A 24,457-nucleotide genomic window follows, 5' to 3' on the forward strand; every position below is an offset into this window, starting at 1 on the left:
CATTGCCCAAGAATGGTTCAGACCTATAAAAGTGTTAGGATGGCCATGCCCCAAATGAGCTAAGTGAGGGTAAGGGCATGGCAGCAAGGGAGAAGAAAGATAACCAAACAGATTTTTCCAAGCAAGGATGATCAAAAAAGTGGAAAGGCAAAATGCATACTTCTCAAACTGAAGGCAGAGCTGCTCAGCCTGGATTTTGGAGCTGGAGGGTCACTACACTAAGAAGTGGGGCTTCCTAAGGCCAGGGGTCGGAGGGAGACACCGACTTTATTCATTTCAACCACATTTTTCATCTTTTTTTTTCTGTTTCTCCCTGAAAAGTTTCTACAGACTTCTCTTTGCTACATTTAAATGTTTATTTATCGAGAGAGAGAGAGAGAGAGAGAGAGAGCGAGCGAGCGAGAGCATGTGTGTGCACTGGTGTGGGGAGGGGCAGGAAGAAAGAGAAAATCCCAAGCAGGCCTTGTGCTGTCAGTACAGAGCCAGACGCAGGACTTGCCCCCATGAACTATGAGACCTAAGCCAAACTCAAAAGTCAGAGGCTTAACCGACTAAGACACCCAGGCGCCCCACTCCTGTTTCTCCATTCATTATCTACTGAGTAGCTACAATGTGCCCGGCATTGTGCTAAGCACCAGAATGTCTTGCTTAACAAGACAGACATGATCCCTACCCTCAGGGAACGTGGAGTTTTCTGAGAAGGACAAGGATACAGCAAATAATCACACAAATAATTATTAGAATTACAGAGAATACCAGATGCTGTTGAGGAAATGACATTGAAGCCAAGAATCAAGATAGGAGTTAGCAAATTAAAAGACAGGGGGAAGAACAGCTTCTAGAAGAAGAAAGAGCCTGAGTAAAATCCACAGGGCAGAAAGATGCAGGGTGCATTGAGAGAACTGAAGAAGCCCCATGGGGTTGGAACAAGGCAGAGCAGAGTGGGCCCCAGGAAGAGGAGAGGGCCAAGCGTGAGAGGTGGGCAGGTCTCAGAGGATCCCTGCCTGGAGAGCAAGGGGACGTGCTACCAAAGGGCTGACAGCAGACAAGCCACCTGATAAGACAAGCTTTTCAAAAGACCACTCTGGCTGTGTGTGCAGAATAAATTAGTGGGGGGAAGTAAACGAACGCCAATTAGGAGGCTCCCACAGGAATCCTGGCAAGTTCTGAATGGACACACAAGTTGGTAAGAGCAATGACTTGAGGAGTCACCATTACATAACAATAACCCAAGAGTTCATTTCTGCTTGGGTGACAATTTCAGAAAGATCTTCAGCACATAGGGCCACAGTTTATCTTTGGCTCCACCCTTGGTCTCTGTCCTTTCCAGCATGTTATCTTGATGGGGATGAGGCCAGGAGGGAAATCAGCCAAATAGTTAGTACGGAAATCTGAGAGGGAGGGCCAATGTCAGAAAGTTCATTGAACCACCACTGGATGCTCTTGTAGGCTCGGGGAAAGAGAAGGTTCATAAACAAGGAAAACAAACAGTCTCATTCTCACGGAACTCCTAGGTTCGTGTGGAAGTGTGGACACACACACGCTAACACAAGGCAGGCTGAGGTGAGTGCTGTCCCAGTGCCATAAACAAAGCTGTGTGAACGTGCACCACGAGAAAAATTAATTCTTGAAGGGAAGCGGGAAACAAGTTTCTTTCAAAATTGGCCTCCAACCTTGGCCTTTTGGGCTGAGTAACGTTTTGAGGGGCAAAAGAGGGGAGGGAGGGGGCATGACTGGGAGCAGGAAGAGTCTGAGTAAAGTCAGAACAGAGATGAGTGAGTCTGCCAGAGCCCAAGGGCAGGGCTGGCCTCAGTCCACAGTGAGCAATATCAGGATTAGCATTAACTCGCCCATTCACAGTGTCCATCCACACAAGCTGTCTCGTTTCATCTCACACATCCAGGTCAGGAAGACGCATCCTGTCTGACGACAAAGCACACGGAAACAAGCACCACTCACCCAACCACCTGGGACAGAGCCAGCGGGCATGCCCAAGGGATCAGGCCCCATTCCTGAGCCTGGTTCCACTCTTCGCCAGTGAAACCAATCCAAACAGTGTACCATTTCACAGAAAGAAACACCAAGGCCACCATTTAGGCTAAAAATGTTTTCCATAAGTGTGGGATGATCACAAATATAACACATGCTCACAAATATGATGCTTCAGCTAACACAAGCTTCATTAAGATGCAATTAGAAGTTACGGCAGAGGCACCCAGGGGGCACACTTGGTGGAGCATCTGACTTCGGCTCAGGCCATGATCTCACAGATCATAAGTTCGAGCCCCACATCTGGCTCACTGCTGTCAGTGCAGGGCTTGCTTGGGATTCTCTGTACCCCCACCCTACTCCCCACTCTCTCTCTCTCTCTGCCCCTCTCCTGCTTATGCTTTCTCTCTCTCAAAAATAAACATTTAAAAAAATGAAATTATGGTAAATAATGGTCTTTCTGTGACCCTGAAATCAGACAGCCCTCAGTCTGATTTCCAGCACTTCCACTTACTAGCTGTATGGCTATGGACTGGAAATCACTTCACTCCTAAATGAAGTATCCCCTTCTGGAAATTGGGGGTCCTAAACCTACCCTACAAAGACTCAACGAGAAAGTGCAGGGAATGAGGTAGACATGAAGCTGGCACATCCCGCTAACGCTGGCCTTTATTAACTCTCATTACAGCTCTCTGCCAAGGTCAACACATGTGAAGCACCACACTCAACTGCAGGTTCCTCATTTTATGAGAGATAGTGAAAATTCACAGGCTGTTTGGGAAGGGTTATCTGGAGAGAAAGTTCGAGAAAGCACTGGCCTTGCAAGTACAGACACCTAAAAGCCTGAGTTCTTGCCCTAACCTGATCACTAACTAGCTCGGTGAGCTCAGGCATGTCACAACTTATTTGTGACTCAGATCCTACCTGGAAAGTGATGATGGTAAAGATATGAATTCTAAATGACTCCCAAAGTCCCATTCAGCTCCAAAACTCCTTAAGTTTTATGAATCCTGCCTTATGAGGACCTTTTAAAAAGGGAAAGTGAAGGATGTTGGTTAAGCATTTGACTTCAGCTCAGGTCATGATCTCATGGCTTGTGAGTTTGAGCCCTGCATGGGACTCTGTGCTGACAGCCCAGAGCCTGAAGCCTGCTTTGGATTCTGTGTCTCTCTCTCTCTCTCTCTGCCCCTCCCTAGCTCATGCTCTGTCTCTCTGTCTTTCAAAAATAAATAAACATTAAAAAAAATAAAAAGGGAAGGCAATTTTCAAAAGAAGAGATGATTAAAAAGCTCCATGATAGTTTTTTTAAAATGAGTAAAAGCGGTCTGATAAAAGAAGAGTACACTTAAGAATGTTTTACAAGAAATAATTAGAAAAGTAGGACCAATCGGAGAGATTACAAGGAAGCAGCTTTTCACTCAAGCTAAGGAAAAAAGAATTTCCCAACAATAAAAATTATTCAATAATGGGCATGCCTAGCGTTTTGCCCAAAGTGGCACAAAATAAACGCAAGAAATGATGGCTACATGGCTGGGTGGATGGATGGGTGGAGGGGAAGGAAGGAAGGAGGGAGCTAGCTCAGGAGGGAGTGAACTTCCCCTGCTGGGTGTGTTCGGACGACCAGCTGCAAGAGGACCGCACGATGGACTTGTAGCCCGATAGATGGCTCCACGGAAGGTCTATGTGATATTTCTTCCTCACTTCTCTCCCATTAACTCATACATATTTTATGTATGTATATTTTAATCAGATTAATTTTCCTAAAGGACAGTTCTGTTGATGTCACCCTCCTACTCAAAAAAATTCAATGGCTCCCCATTGAATGAAGTCCCCAATTCTGGTATTTATTTAAGGACTTTATTCCAGCCCCTACATTAAGGCCTTTTATTCATTTTTCAAAACGCAATTTGGATATATCCCTCATCAAGGAAATCACCACTCTTCACCTTCTCCCCTACAATTTATCTGAACTGTGTCTACTGTTGCATCTTATTGCACACAATTATAACACATTAGGTGACAGTTCTTTTCCATGAGACCAGGAAGTCCCTCATTCAGGGACTTTTATCTCTTTTATCTCTATGCCTCCAACAAGTAACAGAATACTTGAATTTTAGCAGTTATCTAACAATAATAGAAAGTACTTATTTATCATAAACCAGGCATTCTGTTGAATTCCTGATATGCAATGTCTACTTGGATCTTTCAGTACAACTCTGCTGTCCCCAGTAAATAAGTAAGGAAGTGGCATAAGGGAGGATAAATCATTTGCACAAAACACAAAGCTAATATGTGGAAGGGGCTCATTCAAACCTGGCACTCCATGCCTTAAAGTACTGGACAGGAATCATTCCACATGCCACTTTCCTGCACAGCAAGACCATCTATGACAGCTAAAACATGTTTTTCACTCACTCAACAAAGTATTTACTGAGCTGTTAGGGGACAGGTTCCAGATGTAGAGTTCCTACCCTCAAGGAGTTTACAATTAATGTGTGAAACAGACAAACCAACAATTAAGGCACGATGCAATAATGCTATCAGAGGAAGAAAAACATTTCAGTCAAATTGGGGAGACAAGAAATATTAATTATAGCAATGACTTCTAATTCTCAAGCACCTACTACATGCTGAACAGCGTACTGAAAATTGTATCACAAGGCTTCGAAAGTAAATAAACAGCAGCCTGGCAAGATTATAGTGTGGTCAGTGGTTGAGACAATAGTTTCTGGGGACGAAGTGCCATCGTTTTCCTCTCAGTACTGCTGCTGTCTAGGTGTGTGCCCATGTGTGCCATCCGTACCTTAGGTCCTCCATCTCTAAAATGGGAATAGCTCCTAATTCATAGGGATGTTGCAGTGACTAAGCCTATGCAAGGCACTGAAATGCACCCTGACATTGCCTAGTTTACTTCTTAAGTATCTTGAAGAAGAGCATACCAAGAAAGCATCTGATTCCAGTCTCCATACATACCAAGCCTTTCTCAGGAATGCATCTATTCAGGTGATTGTAGAGCTGAGCTTTGAAGGCATATGAAGGTAGAAGAGGAGGGAGAGAAGGACTGGCTATAGAAACAGCCAACATTCCACACTGCCATAGAAACAGCCAACATTCCACACTGCCCTGTTGCTGCACTACTGCCCATTCTTTTCTCCACCTGATATTCTTTCTCCAGGAATCTTGACCCAATGACACCTATCTATCAGCCAACAAAGCCGTCCCATTAGACCTCTTCCATGAATGTGCCCCTAACCTCCCTCCCAGAAACTTGGCTGACGCCCCTCAGGTCAGGGTCAGTCTTGTGTATACTTTCACCCATACAACTATGCACACACATGTGTGCGTATGGACAGAAATTCATGGGCTTCTAGAATGCCTCACACTCAAAAGGTAAGTACTTTACCAAGCACCACAAGGCAATGATCATCAGCTCTAGTTCAGAGATATTTGCTATACTAATTTCCATTCTAAAGGTAAAATTAGAAACTATTACCAAACTGCAGACAGCTCTGCTGTAAACAGTATTTCCTACTCATTCTAACTCATCATCTTGAATTTCTCACTAACGGAGGAGGTAATCTATGGTTTATTATTTAAAATTGCAACTCCATCTAAGGAGTTTAAAAATGGACAGGAGAATGGTAAACTAAAGAAATCTCCACCTACCCTAATAACATATTTATCTGAAACAGCCACATTTGCTTTCTTGGCTTCTCTATAAGCTGGAGTGGAAGAAAGTGGGAAGCATTTTTGTGTTAAAAATTATCAGAGGCATAATAAAAATTTTGTAATGTCAGCCTATGTCAAATATTGTTTTATTTTAAAAAATAAAGAAATTTTATTTTTCTCACAGCTAACTTTGAATCAAGAATGCAATCAAACCATAATGTGATAGCAGATCTGGGGGAAAATGCATCAAAAAATAATGAAACTGTAAAGTTAATGAACAGAAGACATGAATATGAATTCTATTTCTTTCCTTCTTTTCAGCCCAATTATAGAAGCAGGCAGATTTGTGGTCACAATGCAGGCAAAGTGACAGAAAAGCAGAAATATCAAGAAGATCCAAACATTAAACAATCTTCTCTCCTTCAAAGAATTAATTTGGCCTCTGAGCACTGATTAACCTTTCTCTCTTGTTCTTAATTTAAATTTTAGTTAGTTAACATACAGTGCAATATTGGTTTCGGGCACAGAATTCAGTGATTCATCACATACATACAACACCCAGCGCTCATCACAAGTTCCCCCCTTAAGAGGCATCAACCACCTAGACCATCCCCACCCACCTCCTTCTATCAATCCATAGTTTATTCTCTATCATTAAGAATCTCTTGTGGTTTATTTCTCTCTCTTCTCCCCCCACCTTCCCACATGTTCATCTGTTTAGTTCCTTACATTACACATGAGTGAAACTATATGGTATTTGTCTTTCTCTGATTGACTTATTTCGCTTAGCATGATACATTCTAACTCCATCCATATAATTGCAAATGACAAGATTTTTTCTGTTTAATGGCTCGGCAATATTCCATTGTATATATATCCCACATCTTTTTTATCCATTCATCTAATCTTTCTTTATTACAAGTCTCATTTAAAAAAAACAAAAATAATGGAGGGGTACATGGCTGGCTTAGTCGGTGGAGCATATGACTCTAGATCTCAGGGTTGTAGCTTAGAGTTCCATGCTGAGTGTAGAGACTACTTAAGACTAAAATCTAGGTTTAAAAAAATCATGGGCTTAAAACTACCTAGAAAATTAGAATTGAAAGAATTATTATGTTGTGGCTTTGGAGTTAAGGCATTAACTTATTTTTAGGAACTTAAGGTCAAGCAACAAAAAGGATAAAAGTATATTTTTATTCCAAATGGTACATTTTTTTAAATTTTTTATGTCTTCTATTTATTTTTTGAGAGACAGAGACAGCGCGAGCAGGGGAGGGTCAGAGAGAGAGGGAGACACAGAATCTGAAGCAGGCTCCAGGCTCTGAGCTAGCTGTCAGCACAGAGCCCGACACAGGGCTTGAACCCACGAACTGTGAGATCATGACCTGAGCCGAAGCCGGCCGCTTAACCGACTGAGCCACCCAGGTGCCCCCCAAATGGTACATTTAGGGGGATTCTCCAGAAACAGAAAGAGGGGAGCATCGAGTAATGGCCAGGGTTAAAAATGAGAAGGACTAATGGGAAGGCAAGCCTATCAAACTAAGTCATTTCTTCCTCCCAACAGTCTATAATTAGATCCCTTGGCAATACTTTCTTTCTTTAGGTAAAAAAGATATATCACAAAACTCCCTTTTAAACACCACTGAAGTATTTTGGTTCTGTAAGTACCTGACAGCTAACTTCACAGCTAACCAGACTTAGAGATTTTGCTTTAATAAAATGTCACAGCCAACCTAGCAAAATCTCAACTCTCATTTGACGTGTCCAATCTATAAACACAAAGCGATATGGACAAACAAAGGTAATTTTAGGGTACAAAAAACACCTTAGCTTTCTTCCCTCCGAGATACCTTAGTAAAATAAATGGAATCAGCATTCTTCCTTCTTTCACAGCTTAAACTTTGGTTCTCACAGAGTAAGTAGTAGGATATTTTTAAGATTTCCTTTACTTTCATATCTCTGATGCCCACAGTGGTACAACAGACCCACAGTTCAAACCCCAATTCTAAGTTCTATTCTAACATGAAGGAATTAAAGATGACCCCCAACATCTCCACTCTTTATCTGCACTGCACTCTGAGCAGCACCAGAGTGATCTTATTAAAACCAAGTCAGCGGGTACCTGGGTGGCTCAGTCAGTTGAGCATCAGACTCTTGGCTTCGGCTCAGGCTGTGATCCCTGGTTCATGGGATCAAGTCCCATGTTGGGCTCCACACTGAGAGTGTAACCTGCTTGAGATTCTTTCTTTCTTTCTTTCTTTCTTTCTTTCTTTCTTTCTTTCTTTCTTTCTTTCTTTTTCTTTCTTTCTTTCTTTCTTTCTTTCTTTCTTTCTTTCTTTCTTTCTTTCTTTCTTTCTTTCTTTCTTTCCTTCCTTCCTTCCTTCCTTCCTTCCTTCCTTCCTTCCTTCCTTCCTTTCTTTCTTTTTCTCTCTCTCTCTCTCTTTCTTTCTTTTTCTTTCTCTTTCTCTCTCTCTCTCTCTTTCTCTCCTGCTCCTGCCCCACTTGTGCATGCTCTCTCCCTCAAAAAAAAAAATATATATATATATAAAATAAAAATATTTTAAAAATTAAGACTAAGTCAGATCTTGCCATCCCTCTGCTAAGAACTCCCCCCTTGGCCTTCTCTATTAGAGTGAATTCCAAAGCCCTACAATGGCCTCCAGGCCACTATAGATTCTGACCCCTGTGCCCTCGTCTCCTGATATTCCCGTTGCTCACCAACTCCAGCCACATTCACTTCTCTCTCCTCTGACTGCTCTGTGCCTGAAATGCTCTTTCCCCAAGTATCTGCATGGCCAACTGTCACCTTCAAATATCTGAATAAATGTTTCCTTCCAATTAGATTTAAAATTACATATTCTTGGGGTGCCTATGTGGCTCAGTCAGTTAAACATACAACTTTGGCTCTGATCATGATCTCACAGTTTGTGAGTTTGAGTCAAGCATTGAACTTTGTGCTGACAGCTCAGAGCCTAAAGTCTGCCTCAGATTCTGTGTCTCCCCCTCTCTGCCCCACCCCTGCTCACATTCTCTCACTCTCTTGCTTTCAAAAATAAATAAACATTTAAAATTACATGTCCTTTAAATTCCACTGTTTTTCTTTTTCCATGGAATTTATCACTCTCCAAAAATTGATATATCTAATTGATTGACTGTGTTTCTTGTTTATTGTCTGTTTCCTCCACTAGAATGAATGCTCCTTGAGGGCAGGGATTCACCTGTGTTGTTCTGATGTATCTCATGGGTTTGGTATGTAGCAGGTGTTCAGTAAATATTTGTAGGATGAATAAATAAGATCTTTTATTGTTTTATTTTCTTATGATTCTATAAAGTATCCAGTACTTCCTGCTTAGTGAACTGATAGCTGCTTATTTCCTCATAGAAACCAACTCAAGAAACTGATTTATAAAGTCCAAAAACATTTGATTAATTGCCACCATTAACTGAAAGTTTGCTATGTGCCAGATACCATGTTTTATATGTTCTTTCATTTAATCACCACCAAAAGCCAGTTAGAAAGACATTCCCCCTTAATTAAAAAAAATTTTTTTAATGTTTTATTTATTCTTGAGAGAGAAAGAGAGACAGAGCATGAGCTGGGGAGGGGTAGAGAAGAGAAAGACACAGAATCTGAAGCAGGCTCCAGGCTCTGAGCTGTCAGTAGAGCCCAACATGGGGCTCAAACTCACAAACTGTGAGATCATGACCTGAGCCAAAGTCCGATGCTTAACTGACCGACCTACCCAGGCTCCCCATGCCCCTAGTATTTTAAGGAGCTTAAGGAAATTTAGGCTCAGACAGGAGAAGTAAATACCTATGAGTGCCGGCGCCAGGCTATCTGACTCCTCAATTCTGCCTTCTCCATTATAAACCTGGTTCACCTCTTCACTAGCACAGACAATAGAGAGACCCCATGGACATGTTATGGAAAGACTCCAGGGTTCAGTTAATTATACAGCGAAAACCTGAGCTAAAAAATAAATAAATAAACGCAACAAAATGTTGTGAAAGAAGCTGTGCTTTTATAATAAAACATATGGTCGTTCTTATAAAATCATCCTGATACTGTTATAACCAAACCAATAATAACAAAACTTGAAAAGGAGAAGGCAAGACCTACTAAACTTAGCACTGGTCTCCCTAAAGACTTGCTGGGTGACCAGGACAGCCCCTGTCCTCCTCACTGAGCCTCAGCACACAGGTGTGATGCTGCCCAACCTTACATATTACCTGCAGATTTTTAGACTGAGAAAAATCTATCTGCAAAATTAATGAATTTCTAGAAGAAAGGCACCCTATAAGTTCAGTTATCTCCTGATCACAATTTCTGAGTTTGATAGGATTATTTTGAGAACCATTATACAAATCCAATAGAACAAAACCTAAGTCAACTCAGACAGCTGAGTGCAGCAATTCCCAGAGAATGACAGAAAAAGGATAATTCTATCACAGGCTCCAAAAGTCTTAGTTGCCACCAACCCACAAAAGATACAGGGTCCATGAGCAAAAGTTTCTGGAAGGGTCAGCTTCTCTTTGGGTGGAGGGAGAAACAGCCCAAACCAGCCAGCTACTTCTGTGGCTCAGAATAGGCTGTGTGGTTAGACAAGGCTGGGCTGCCCATCCTGAGGCTGTTGTCACCACCTTAACCAATGCCTGAACCACAGACACTGGGAGGAAAGGGGAGAAAGACCAACCGAATGGTCTCCCAATTCCTATACAACAGGGCATGACAATGTTTTGTCCCCAGTCAGACCTGGCCTTCTTCCAACACAGTTCATCGGATCTTCTTATCCAAATTCACCTGGTGGGTTCTCAACCGGACACTGCTTTCACCTTTCTCAGGTGGGAGGTGGCATCTTCTGTGACTATGGACAGAGGTAAAAGGAGAATCTGGCCTGTCAGTGTTGCCTCATTCAGACGAAATGTGTGAAACTTCAAAGTATCCCATGTAGAACTGAAGTATTTCTTTTACTGGATAATTCTAAACTGTGAGTTCAATATCTAAAATTAGAGTACACACAAATGCCAAGAATTCCTTTTGTGATAATTGTTAAAATCCCCAATTTAAAAATCCCCGCTTAAACTGTTTTAATCAAGATAGCAATCTAAAGTCTTAATTTTTAAGGTCTATTATTTGCAGAATTTTTTTTACTTTATTAGTAATGTAAAATATGCAGGCAGTCCCTAGGGAAAAAATTTTAATTAAAAGCCTTCCTAAGTATTCCATAACCACTCTGAGAGCTGTCTGGATGCATGGATGCCTTGAGGGGAGGGGCGTACCTAGGCTCTACCCGTACTTGAAAAATAGCATTGTCGCTATGGAAGCAGCACTAAATTTTGCCTGTTCTTCCTTAAGGCCACATTCTTCATATGCAGCTTTTCTTTTCACTGAAAAGGGCTTTGACAGTATCCCACCTAGCGTGCGGCACGCCCTGCCTCACCTAGGTATCACCCTTCCATCCTGCTGTCCAGCACCATGCTTTCAGCTGAGCCCCAAACATGAAGGTAGAATACAGATCAACTGCAATACCAGCCTTCACCAAAAAAACCCCAAAAACAAACAAATAAAGAAGTGACTTTCACTTATTCCTTGAAGGAATCCTACATAAGGCCCATTCGTGCTGTTGTCACTGGTGAACCTGGCCTAATTCTGCTCTCTCTTTTCTGGACCCTTCACTGGCAACCTGTCAATCCCTATGGAGTAAATATCACCAAGTGTCCTTTTAGACACAAATGCTGTACACTGAAGAGGAAAGGCTTTTGGAGCAGTCGCCTTTAGAAACTAGAACTTTTTCCATTAACACGGTGAAGAAGGCTGCTCAAAGATGTCTGAAACTCTTCCTTCTCAGCTGTCTCCATTTCAAGAGCTCAATGACAGCAAATTGTCACTCTCTGAATATGCACTTGATTCTGGGAAGCAGCCAATGGGCCTTCAGAGCCAAGCATATCAAATAATGTAGGGAATCATGTTGAGTAATACTGTTTTTCATAAACAGGAGGTGTGACCATTAAAGTAATAAAACTGGTTTTCGTATTGAGGACCAACACTAGACTCTGAAGGCAAATTCAAAAAAGTTTATAAAAGTGTCTGGTGATGGATAGTCTTAGTTTCTGTTTGCTGTTAAACAATGGCAAGCTCTTTAAAATTAGTACAGAAAGAACCAAAGCTACTCTGAAGGCACTTTTTCCCATTTGGACACACACGTGAGCACACACAATACACTGTATGAATAATTTCTGCCAAATGCCTCCTGATTTAACATTTTGATTCATTTTCACATAATCTTATGCTTGTACTATCATCATTCTCATAAATTTAGATCATTCACTGTGACAATAAAAAAATATTAAAATATATGATTCCAAACTCAAGGAGCAAATGGCCAAGTGAATGAAAGAAAAGTCTTTTTTAGCATCTTTGAATTACAATGGCCTTAGGAGCATTCATACAAAAGGTATTTATTGAGTAAATACTAGCAAAGAGAGAGAGATGTTCAGTTGGCCAAGAATATAACCATCTAGATCAGTGAATAAATCATCTCTTTAGGAGGATGATTTTGTGGCCGTGAAGATGGAGTTTATCCCTAGCAATCTTTTCGGACTGGGGCTGTTTTATGTTACCTGAGCTGTTTTTAGTAAGTGGAAGGGAGCAGGGCTTCCTATTATATTCCTGAGAAGAAGCCTTAGAAAAGATCCTCTTACTTTACATTATACTGAGAAAAGGTTTTCCCTGACAACAGTGAAATCATCACTTTTACTTTGGGACAGCTGGGGTGGTATTCAGTATTAAAACCTCTGCCTCAGGTCAATTCACCTTCTTTTGAAATAATCAATGCTCCAGGAAGAAGATGAACTCCAAAGCTCCTATTTGCACATTCACGTCAAGTAGCAGAGAGGGCAGGCAAAAGTCTTCTGGTTGCCTAAAAGCAGGGTGCTACTCTAACAAACCCTTAAAAATGTAGATAGTGGCTTTCTCATTTATTTTCCTTTGCTCCCAGATGCCTCTGATATTTTCTCTTCTATTTCATTTTTAACAGGCTTTTCAAAATCTACTAAATTGATTTCATGACTCATTAATATGTCACCTCCCACAGTTTGGAAAACACAGACCTATACCAGATGTTTTTGACAGTGTGGCCCACAAGTCCACGTTCAGCAGAACAGAACATGCAAAAAAACCAAACTTCTGGGCTCCATCCCAGACCTACTGTAACAGATGATCTGTTGGTAAAGTCCAAGAACTGTCATTTCAATGAGCTTCCTAGGTCATTCTGATGTGCACTGAAGTTTGAAAACACGCCTAGACCATTACCCAGCCATAAGTCATAAGGAAAATAGGTCCAAAGACATTACATGGTTTTTTAAGACCATACTCCTAATTAGCAGCAAAGCCAACAGCAGGGATCATGCCTCCTTTATTCCTGGGGAGTGTTCTTTAAATACATAAGAAACCACTCATGCCCATCTCTGATCCAGCATTCCCCAAGTTTACTTGATGGTCATGCCCATTGCTGTATCTTTAGTGCCTAGAACAGTGCCAAGTTGGGGGGGGGGAGGAAGAACCACATAAATGTATGTCTTATCATTTTGAAAACTAATGTTCCAAGAAGACAGGAGTACAAAATCATACATATGGCCAATCCAACAACCAGTGCACTGTTTAATAAGTATTGATCTTCATCAAAAGCACCTCTGACCTACCAAAACAAATCATTTGAAAGATTGAAAAATGAAATAATGGAGGTAAAGATGCTTTGTTCTCCCTTGATAGAGGTAAGAAGAAAACATTACATAAATAATACAAAGGTAGCCAAAAAAGGGGATAAACTAGTAATAAGAAGTGTCAATTTTAGTTCCTAAATCATAAAACTTCTCAGAGTCTAACAATGGAATAATATCAACAAAAAGCAAGTCAATTCTGGACCCTAAATAAAACTATAGGTAAAAGAATAAAAATAGACCATGGAATTAAAACATTTACTGTTAAACCTGTGGTTTAGTTAAGCTTTCTGAGTTTACCTTTCTAATATCAATTTTTCCATCTGAAGGGCTCTTCCAGTTAATTCAAATTTACATGGCTCAAGCTTTAGGATCCACAGGCATACTAATTCCCTTAGCACAACCAGTGCTTATGAGGATTGCACTGAGGAATATTTGCCCTCTCTTCCAGAGGCAGCCCAAGGATGGTTTTCCCAGGGTCTAAAATAAAATTAATTCAATATGATTTATTAAACATCTATTAACTTCTGGGCCCAGTGGAAGGCTGTAGGAGTAGGAAGAGACATAAGTAGATTCTGTAGTTCTCAAGTCACATAATTTATTGCAAAAATCTCTCAGTGTGCAGAGTGGCTAAAATGAACAAATCAGGAGACTATAGAAGCTGGCGAGTGTATGGAGATACGGGCACCCTCCTACACTGTTGGTGGCAATGTAAACTGGTGCAGCCACTCTGGAGAACAGTGGGGACGTTCGTCAAAAAATTAACAGTAGAACTCCTCTATGACCCAGCAATAGCACTGCTAGGGATTTACCCAAGGGATACAAAAGTGCTGATGCATAGAGGCACATGTACCCCAATGTTCATAGCAGCACTGTCAACAATAGCCAAATCATGGAAACAGCCTAAATGTCCATCACCTGATAAATGGATCAAGAAGATGGGGTTTATATCTACAATAGAGTACTACATGGCAATGAGAAAGTATGAAATCTGGCCATTTGTGGCAACATGGATGGAACTTGAGGGTGTCATGCTAAATGAAATAAGTCAGGCAGAGAGGGACAGATACTGTATGTTTTCACTCATAAGTGGAACAGGAGAAACTTAACAGAGGACCATGGGGGAGGGGAAGGGGGGAAAATAGTTGGGGAGAGGGAGGGAGGTAAACCATGAGAGACTCTTGAATACTGAGAACAAACTGAGGGCTGATGGGGGGTGGGGAGAGGGGAAGGGGACGATGGGCATGGAGGAGGGCACTTGCTGGAATGACCACTGGCTGTTACATGGAAACCAACTTGACAATAAACTATAAAGGAAAAAAAAATCTCTCAGTGTGTACATAAGTATACGGTTATTATTAATAACCGCAAAAGTGGGTACACAAAGACCACCATAATTACGTGGAAGGAAGGAGCAAGCAATTGTAATGTTTACACAAGAAGATTTTTTTTCAGGCAAAGATGTAAGTTTGGGGTAGAGTGATCTTCCATTGCCCCTCCTCCTTGACTTTGAGACTCCTCCATCTTTCCCTTTCCTGTTGACTTCTCTTGGCAAAGGATGGGTAGAAAAAGAGACTTAGAGGTACCACCATCACACAGATGTGCACGCTCACGAGCCATGTTTTTAAGGGCAGAGAAAGCAGGAAAGGCAAAGCAGACACATCCTCTGACTTTATCTCCTACATCCCTTGCCAAGATTCTCACAGCATTCTCTGTACACAAGGGGTTGATGAGATAGTCAACTATGTCTGCAGATGCAATGCTTTGGGTTGTTGAGCATTTTCTCAGAAACATACTTCCCTGGTGACTCAGGTCTGACCGGAGCTACTTCACAGATTTATTGCCAAGCTCTGTAGCTGGTCAAAATAAGGATATATTCTACACATTTCAAACAATTTTATAAACCTAAAATGAAAATCAACCCTGAAATCATTAAAATGCTAATACAGGATGTCTATCCTGATCCAAACCAGCTACTCACTCCCCTACTCTAATGATCATTAATTCTGTAAGATTTAGTTCAAATATACTTAACACCTGCCAGCAAATACACTGTAAAATTTTTATCAGGATGGGCTTCACCTCTGAAGTTTGATAACGAATACTAGTGTTTTAAGAAATACTCCCACAGATGCTTCATCACACACATGTACACACGTATACATCAAAACATGCAGAAAGCCCCAATAACTCCTTTGCTTGAAGAATTTAAAAAACTACTCATGGTGGACCCTGCAGGATCACGCCAATAATACAAGTCCTCCAAAGAGAGAACAAAAAACAGCAGAGATTAGATTTCTTTCACTTGTTCTCAGGGTTGAAGGATGACAATATCTCGAGAGTTAATCTCTCTAGATGCATAAAAGTAATGTCTTACGTTGCTCCCCACCTGCAGAATCAGCTAGAATTATCTCTAGAAGAGGCACAGGAAGAAATCTGGATTTTCCCAAGCAGAGCTGAACTGTCATCACTCAGGGTCCTTTTCTCTCTGTATGGATTTCTCTCTGTATGAGTAGCAGTAACAGTTGCACTTGTGCAAAGCAATGAGACATTTTTATCCTATAACTGAATCTTGTCATTGATAATGTTTCTTCCTCTCACATGGCTGCAGGGAAACTCAGGGCCAGATTTTCTGAATACCTTTAGTATAATTAGGCAGCACTGTACAGAATACATTTCTAGATTTTAACACTCTTCCGGTTTTATCTGTTTGATCTGTATGCCACTTTCATTCTGCTTTCTTTGTCCTATTAATGTGTTTCTTTAAGAAACAGACAAATAAGTACCTAAGACTGTTTATCCAGCACGAGGTTTCCCCTAAGCCTTCACCACCTGTCAGGATGTTCTCAAGCATGCAGACGTGTTCACATTACCCTGAGTCCATAATTTCTATCTTCAAGTACACATTCCTTTAAACAAGAAAACCCATCGCTGGCCTGCTGACAATCTCAAGGGGTTGGTTCATCCTCTGAGTTTAACAGTGGATGGTAGTGCTATCTTCTTTTGAGTGGTTAACTAAATCTGGCTTCATTGTTTCCTAAGAAAATCCTTGTTTTATCTGACAGGATTATTGAGAAATAGGGATTCGGGAAATAAAATAACTAAAAACACTAAAATGTAAAAAGCACCTAATGATGTCATCTTTGTCACAGGGTCCATTCCATTAAAAAGCCATCTGTATTCTACAAGAAAGGAGACAGAGTAGAGGTAAAGCCTCTACATCCCAGTTCTCTCTGAAATTTTATTCGGTGATAAATAGCCATATCAAATAGTTTCTAAATATTCACTCTTGTCTACATAATATTGGGTGTCTCATCAACATGACTGGTACCAGGAAAGCATCCTATAAGTTTTGGATCTTGCATCCAGGTCAGGAATAGTGAGGAAAGCTTAGTGGACTGAAGGCAAATTTTAACTTGTGATAGAAATAATATACTGGCCCTGGTAATCTCTCATAATAAACTCAGGATGAGGCATTTAAAAAGAAATTCATATAACCAGGAACTTGTAGTGATGATGGTTTTAAGAAAAAGATAGCTTAGGGGCACCTGGGTGGCTCACTCAGTCAGTTGGGCATCCAACTTTGGCTCAGGTCATGATATCATAGTTCGTGAGTTCAAGCCCCTCATCAGGCTCTGTGCTGCTAGCTCAGAGCCTGGAGCCTGCTTCAGATTCTGTGTCTCCCTCTCTCTCTGCCCCTCCCCGGCTTGCACTCAGTCTCTACTTCTCAAAAATAAATAAACATAAAAAATGTTTTAAAAAAGAAATAAAAAGATAGCATTGAACTTACCATGCCCTAATTTGAAAGCTGCCCAGTAACCACACTTTACTGGAAAAAGCAGATAAATATTCTTGATTATTTTGCAATCATGAATAAGAGAGTAGTGTTCCCTAATCCATTTGCAAAAGAGCTCTCTTACAGCCTAGAGAGCCAGCAGGTTTTCCAAGCCTGTTTTTTGCCAGAACCAAAAAACTAGATGGGACCTCACTGATTCTTGCAATTCTATCAAAAAGTTTCCCATAAGGCACATATATTCCTGTTTAAGTTTCCATGCTTATTGAAACCAAAAGCTTATTGGCAATAAAATACAGAAAATCAATAGGGCATTTTCTCTAAAATAGAAATACTTCATTTATATTATCTGTACAAGATTTTAGAACTGCCTGAGAGAAAATTTCTAGTTGATACAAAAATTTAGGGGAAAAAATATTTGGGCAAATTAACTTTTTATTACATCAGATAAAATTATTCCACAGTATATATTAAAAGAAAACCTGAAAACTGATCACAAATTTTCATTCAATACAGTCATATACTTCTAGCTACCTTTATCCACATAAAATTTGTTGTAATTCATTTCAATGTACAGAAAGATACTGGAAATGAGGGCGTTTGGGTGGCTCAGTCAGTTGAGCATCTGACTCTTGATTTCTGCTCAGGTCATGATCCTAGGGCTGTGGGATCAAGCCCTGTGCTGGGCTCCACAGTGAGCATGGAGCCGGCTTAAGATTGTCTCTATCTCTCCCACTGCCCCTCTCTCCTGCTCACACTCTCTCTTGCTCTCTAAAATTTAAAAGAAAGAGGGGCACCTGGATGGCTCAGTCAGTTAAGCATCTTACTTTGGCTCAGGTCATGATCTTGTGGTTTGTGAGTTCAAACCCCGCTTCAGGCTCTTTGTTGACAGCTCAGCCTGGAGCCTGCTTTGGGTTCTGCGTCTCCCTCGCCCTCTGCCCCTCCCTCGCTCATGCTCTATCTCTCTCTCTCTCAAAAATAAACATTTTTTAATTAAATTAAAATTTAAAAAAAGAAAGAAATACACTGGAAATGAACTGGCTTTTGTTGTGGTTTCAATGCTGCCTACCAAACCAAAGACTGAGTCTAAGATATTTCTTGTGATGCTGCAAATTTGGTCAAAATCATTCAACATGATCAAAAATTTTGATGCAAGTATAAAATCCAAGATACACACCTTAAAAACTTCCTTGGTCTTAGTTAGCATAATTTCTCCTCCCAAGACAAATTCTGATTTCCTGAACATCCTTACCTATCCAGACATAAGCATAATTATCAGGACATTGCTTTCAAAGCCATAATTTCTAGAATAGCAAACTAATCAATCACAGGGTTGTTTTTTCTTTTTTTTTTTTTTATCTATTACAGTTCTTTTCCTTTTCTTTAGCTTACCAGAACAATAAATTCTTTAAGAAGAATCTTGTAGCATATTTATTAGATATTATCTTAACAATTTAAGAACAGACATTTCATTTCTATTATACTGAAAAACTAAATCCCCTACTGTCCCTGCCCTTTCTGCTCCATAGTCTATCACTTTTATTTCTCATAAGTTTGCCAATTCTTCATACTTTATCTCTATTCTGCTCTATGTCTTTCCCTGACATTATACAAATTTATATAAATGTTTTGATTCTTTTCTGTGGTAGCTACTCTATAGTGCTGCGTGAGAAAGGGCATAAATAAGAACAAAGCCAACTGAGACTATAGCTTGGAAACAGTAAGGTATTACTCAGCAACCCACAGAGAAGGGAAATGAAACAATGAATACCCAGGGTTCCTGGAGTCACCATAACATTCAAGTCACTTCTCTATGATTTGTTGAGGCCTGCCATGAACCAGGCAATGTGCTTCGTAGACAGTGAGCTGTATGTAAAGAAGGGGCAGGCCATGGGGACCAAAGTCCTCACACCACAAGGAGTTATTAATTGGTGATCTATAAAGAACTATTAATTCATGACCAAGAAAGTTATGTTGGTAAAGATCACTTTCTTATTCTTTTTCCTTTAATTCATCAAGATCCAGGAAGAATCCCTTGATTCCAGGAGGACCCCTGGAAAATGGGTTGTGTTACAGTACACCCACCATCTTCCCATTCACCATATTTTTTTAAATGTTTATTTATTGAGCGAGGGGGAGTCAGAAAGAAAGGAGGACAGAGGATCCAAAGCAGACTCTGTGCTGAGAGCAGAGAGCCCAATGTGTAGTTTGAACTCATGAACCATGAGATCATGACCTGAACCAAAGATGGATGCTTAACCGACTGAGGTAACCAGGTGCCCCCCCCCCATTCGCCATCTAAAGCCTACATCCCACACTCCACCTACATTCCATTACTACCTCATTTCATTTACTTCCTCCGCAATAGTGTGAGGTGATTTCCTTCTACAAAGGCTGAAGATCAGAATCAATTCCAACATAAGAGCCCATTCACTGAAAAACACATACAGAGCAGATTTCTGTCCCCTCTGCTGAAACTCACCTGGACAGAGAAGAAACTGCAAGCAAGTAGGTTAGCCAAGTCCTGGCCTGAGGTCATCCCAACACTACAAAACATGTTGAAGAAAACTTTCTTTGGAAATCAAATAAGAATGAAAAGAAAATGCTGAATAGAAGACAAATGTTGGAAGCTCTCCATATTTCACTTTCTCAACTGAAATAACTCTTGGTAGTCTAGTATATGAAGAATGCTGATATCCGAACCATAGGTCACTGTGAGAATAGCTATGTGATTAAGGCACAGATTTTGTTCTAAAATTTTCCGAAGGAGCATTGTCAGAACTAAACAAAAGGACTCTGATTTGCCATTTTTGTTATGCATGAGACTTCATCAGATTGGGATGCAAGAAAAAAGGTGGTGAAACCTGACCAGGCTTACAACAGCTTTTTCAAAGGTCAGACTATCCCCAAAGGACGGTAAAGCCTTCAGGGGGGATATGCCTTCACATTCTATCTGTTTAGCGGCTCAATGACTATTCCTATTTCTAAGTGCTTATCTGGGATTCTTTATGCCTCACAAATACCTAACACAGATAAAAATTCCTCCTTGATCATAAACATTTTAACTTATAGCTCAATTTAGCAAATCCCCAGGCCCTAGCAAATGACCCAAATAATAACCCTTTGTTGATCTGGGCTCAAAATAATAAATGATGAATGGAAAGGAAAAAAAAGGCAATAAAAAGTCCGGCAGGGTAGAGCTTTCCCACTGATAGAATGGGCCCCACTGTTGAGACTGAGCAAGATCTCTTTGCAGGCAGGGTTTGCCAACAAGCACAAATACCCACGCGCAGGGCTGCTCCTGCACAACAGACGTGTTCACCTCCTCTGTTCATTCAGCTGTTCGTCTAGGTAATGAAAAGTAACGTTTCAACTCAGGCTTTAGGTTTGACTTGCAAATACACTATCACCAACAAAAATAATACCACCACCAAAAATAAACCATTGCCGAGTGCGATGTTACAATATTAACACAGGCTTTCCAGTTTTAATAACGCAAGTTTAATGTACTACCATGTACAGAGTCATCTACCTACTCAGCAAGGAAATACTGAATGGCTACAATTTCTATTTAGGACACTTTTCTCAATCTTACCTGCCCACTCTCAGTATAACTGTCATCGAATTATTAATTCTCCAAGTGCTGTTCTTTCTTGTGATCATTATCTCAGGTAACAAAGTTAGAGCCAGGTTAGTAAAATGTGAAAATGAGAACCCAGACTCCCTACAGGTCACATGATGGTTTCTAGCCCCTTCATGACCCCCTTCCCCATCCAACATCCATTAGCACATCTGACTGGACTCCCTAAGCCCATGCAATGCAAAAACCAGACCCTGGGTCTTCTTCACCACGACTTCATCATGACCTCACCATGACTACCAGTGCAGTGAAGACAGGTAACTTTTTATTTTAGACTTCTTTACGTGTGAGAAAAAGGGAAACACCTACATCAAACGTAAGGTTCATCCAGCATCCCAACTGCCGTCAGGGATTTGCTGGAGACCTGGCACATTTCCTTAAAGGCCCTAGGCCCTCCTTACTGCCCTAAAAGAAAAAACAACAACAACAACAACAAAAAAAACCCATTATGCTTCAAAGGCAAGCAGGTAAGAGACACATAAGACCTATCGAGGGGCACCTGGGTGGCACAGTCAGTTAAGCATCCAACTCTTGAGTTTGGCTCAGGTCATGGTCTCACCGGTTTGTGAGACTGAGTCCCGCATGGGGCTCTGAGCTGACAGTGCAGAGCCTGCTTGGGATTCTCTCTCACCCTCTCTCTCTGCCCCTACCTCCCTTGCTCTCTTACACATGCGCTCTCTCTCAAAATAAACACATTTTTAAAAAAGAGAGCTATTGAAATAACCCGAGCTGATATATTGTATTTACTTCAGAGGGAAAATGGCATCTGTGGATTTCTGAACCACTGCGCGGGCGCGGGTGTTTAATAGATGCACACACTGCACGAGGTGGAGGTGGCAGAGCACAGGATGTGACCCGTGGGGGAAGTTTTGTTTGGCTGAGAAAGAAAATCTCACCTGAGAGATTTTCTGAGTTCTTTCTATTAAATGTTACCAAATGTAGTTGTATATATTCATTCAATTACGGGAAATATCATTTAGGTACCTATTTAATTTTTCTCACTCAGTTTAGACATATATTATAGTCACAGTTCCACATCAAAGACTCGATTTCATAAAGAAAGGGGGAGAGGGGATAGCATGGCAAGGGAAAAAATCCACTTGATTTCTTCCCTTCCTCTTCACACTCATGTAGCTGGCCCACTGAAGCACAAAGTAACAGAGTGAGGTTCGTGTCCTTCCTCAGCAGTCCTTTAAAGGAGCAGTTTGAATGCATTTCTATCTTCCAGATCGTCTCCCATCCAAGTACTAACCAGGCCCTACCATGCTCAGCTTCCAAGATCAGGGGAGATCGGACATGTTCGGGGTGGTATGGCCATACACTGAACGTATTTCTGTAAATTACAAGGTTATCTTCAGGATGTATAGAGAAGATAAGCAGTGTCAACTAAACTGAATTTAACTGTATTTCTCTCAGAATTCTGAGATCCTCTACATCACTTAACAAGTGACCTGCCACACATTCTACTAGAAGTTAATTCCAATGCACAACACTTGATCATAAATACCATAAAATGCTTCTTTTTCTTCTTTTCCAAGGGCATTACCCCTCAACCCTCACTTTAATCCCACCTTTCTGATGGACAACATGTGAAATCCAAAGAAGAGTCCTAGGTAGTTTGGCTGTAAACATCTTTGCTGCAAGCATTTTTGCTGCACAGCCAATTGGCCATAAGGCAATTCTGTGTAAAAGATAAAAAATTAACTGGTTGACAGTGTGGTTTGACAGTCCGACATCAACTGGCTGACAGTTTGGTTTCATTTCTCCATTGACGCAGTACTCCCATTTTTATCTTATATAAATCTTAACCCTCACTCTGGGCTAAACAGCAACACAGAGTTTTGAACACACATTTCCCATGGAACCATGGAACTTTGGAACCTCTAATGGACGTGTGACAAGATGTCAAGAACAAACAGTGTAGGTTTTCATCACATGGTACAACACAAGTTCATTTACAAATATACATCCTAGTATTTGGAAACAGATATGTTTCTTAATGAAGGAAGTCATATTAGCAGAAAAAGGAAAAGTGTGATGCTGAATGAGAAGATAAATCAATAAGCAAAAAAGAAATTATATACAAAAGGCTAAGAAGATAAAAGCCTAAGTACAATTCACCAAAAAGGAGAAAAATCAGTTATTTGTGCAGTACTGTACATGCCATGAATCAATACTGTATATTTTGAGTGTATGAAACATTTTGTATCTCGCAGTAAAGTCTTTCTAATCTTGTTACTCACTTTTTATGTTTCATTCATTTGATGAATGTCTCTCTTTTTTTGTATGTGATTTTTTTATGGCACAACTTCCTCCTGGCCAATTATTTGGCAAAAATGTTTGCAGTGAAAATGCTTGAAGCCACAATGCTATAGCAAAAACACAGGACATGCCAAAGAAGAACCTTCAAAATCACTATTGCAAGATCTAAACAAGTGATAGAAAACAAATATGAATCTCACATGCATTTCATTTCTGGATATATTCATTTTAGTTTCTTGCTGATCATGGGAGTTTATTTAATTCTATCCAGTTCCCTTGAACCTGGGTTAGTCTGAGATATTATAATAAAAAACGAAAAATCAAAACACTTGCAAGGGATTTTATCTTTACACAGAGAATCATAAAACTCTGATTTGAGATCATACAAAGGGAAAGTATTTTTCTTGACATTAGAAGCTAAAGCAAACTTGGTACAGACTCAAATATAATGAAAATAGAAGAAAGATGTAAAGATAGCTTCAGTATCAGAAAAAAACTGTCCTCCTAGGGCTTGGAAAGGCACACGCACATCTACGGATTATAGGAAGAGCTGGGGATTCACTATCTTCACTTTATACTGACCTTCTCATTTTGATTAGAAAAAAGTGTTTTGCCACATCTGCTCCCATGAGATAGAAGTCCAACAGCCTTCATGGAAAGAAGCCAGGGAGCCCTGGGGGCATCAGTGGGCTCCACAGCTGAAGGCATGGGAACCTAAAGAGGACAGAGATCCCAAGTAGCTGGGCCATAATGTCTACATCACTTGGGGAAGTCACAATTCCTGAGTAAGCCAGGTTCCCTAGCAACCAAATGTTCATTTGAATGTTCCTTCCCACCCTATCCCCTTCACCACCTGCATTCACTCATGAAAATACCAGTGGAAGGAAGAGGTTGTAGCAATGGGGGGATTTTGAAGGCAAACTTCAAAGCATAATAATTTTTAGTGCTGGGTCTGATCACACCATGCCACGGAATGACTCAAATAAAACACTAGGGAATGAGCTTAATTTGCTGACATTACAATCTGGGACACCTAAGGCAAAGCCAAAAGGATAAAACGGTTTTAAAATTTTGACAAGTTGAAGAAATAGATACGTATAATGTCCATCTCAATCTCAGAAGGAGAGTTGGGCTGCAAAGGTTTTGCACAGGCATAGTTAAGACAGATTTGGGGATAGAGCCTGATCTTAAGAATGGAAAACTAGGAGAGGCTTCAAATCAGAAACCAAATGGAATCCAGCCCAGCAGGTGTCCTATTGCTCAGTCAAACACTATAAGGCCACCAAGTCTCTGATAGGACACATCACAGAGAGATCAACTGCTTAATGCTACTGAAAAGAAGCAAACTTTAACGGATGTTAAAATTCACATAGACATTGTGAAGA

General features: G+C 40.6%; 1 protein-coding gene across 2 annotated transcripts in view; it reads right to left on the reverse strand.

Annotated features, from left to right (window-relative positions):
- Positions 1-23,794, reverse strand: part of C3H1orf21 (chromosome 3 C1orf21 homolog) — a 213,876-nt gene extending 190,082 nt beyond the window's left edge. The window contains exon 1 of one of the 2 annotated variants that reach the window (XM_029935207.1): positions 23,655-23,794. The gene's annotated coding sequence lies outside the window, so the exon portion shown is untranslated. Of the gene's footprint in view, positions 1-4,962; positions 5,060-23,654 lie in introns of those variants that run through there. The other variant, XM_029935206.1, reaches the window with a different exon arrangement.
- Between the last annotated feature and the right edge of the window lie 663 nt (positions 23,795-24,457).

This window comes from Suricata suricatta, chromosome 3, assembly GCF_006229205.1.
Source record: "Suricata suricatta isolate VVHF042 chromosome 3, meerkat_22Aug2017_6uvM2_HiC, whole genome shotgun sequence".
In the NCBI taxonomy this organism is placed as follows: Eukaryota; Metazoa; Chordata; class Mammalia; order Carnivora; family Herpestidae; genus Suricata; species Suricata suricatta.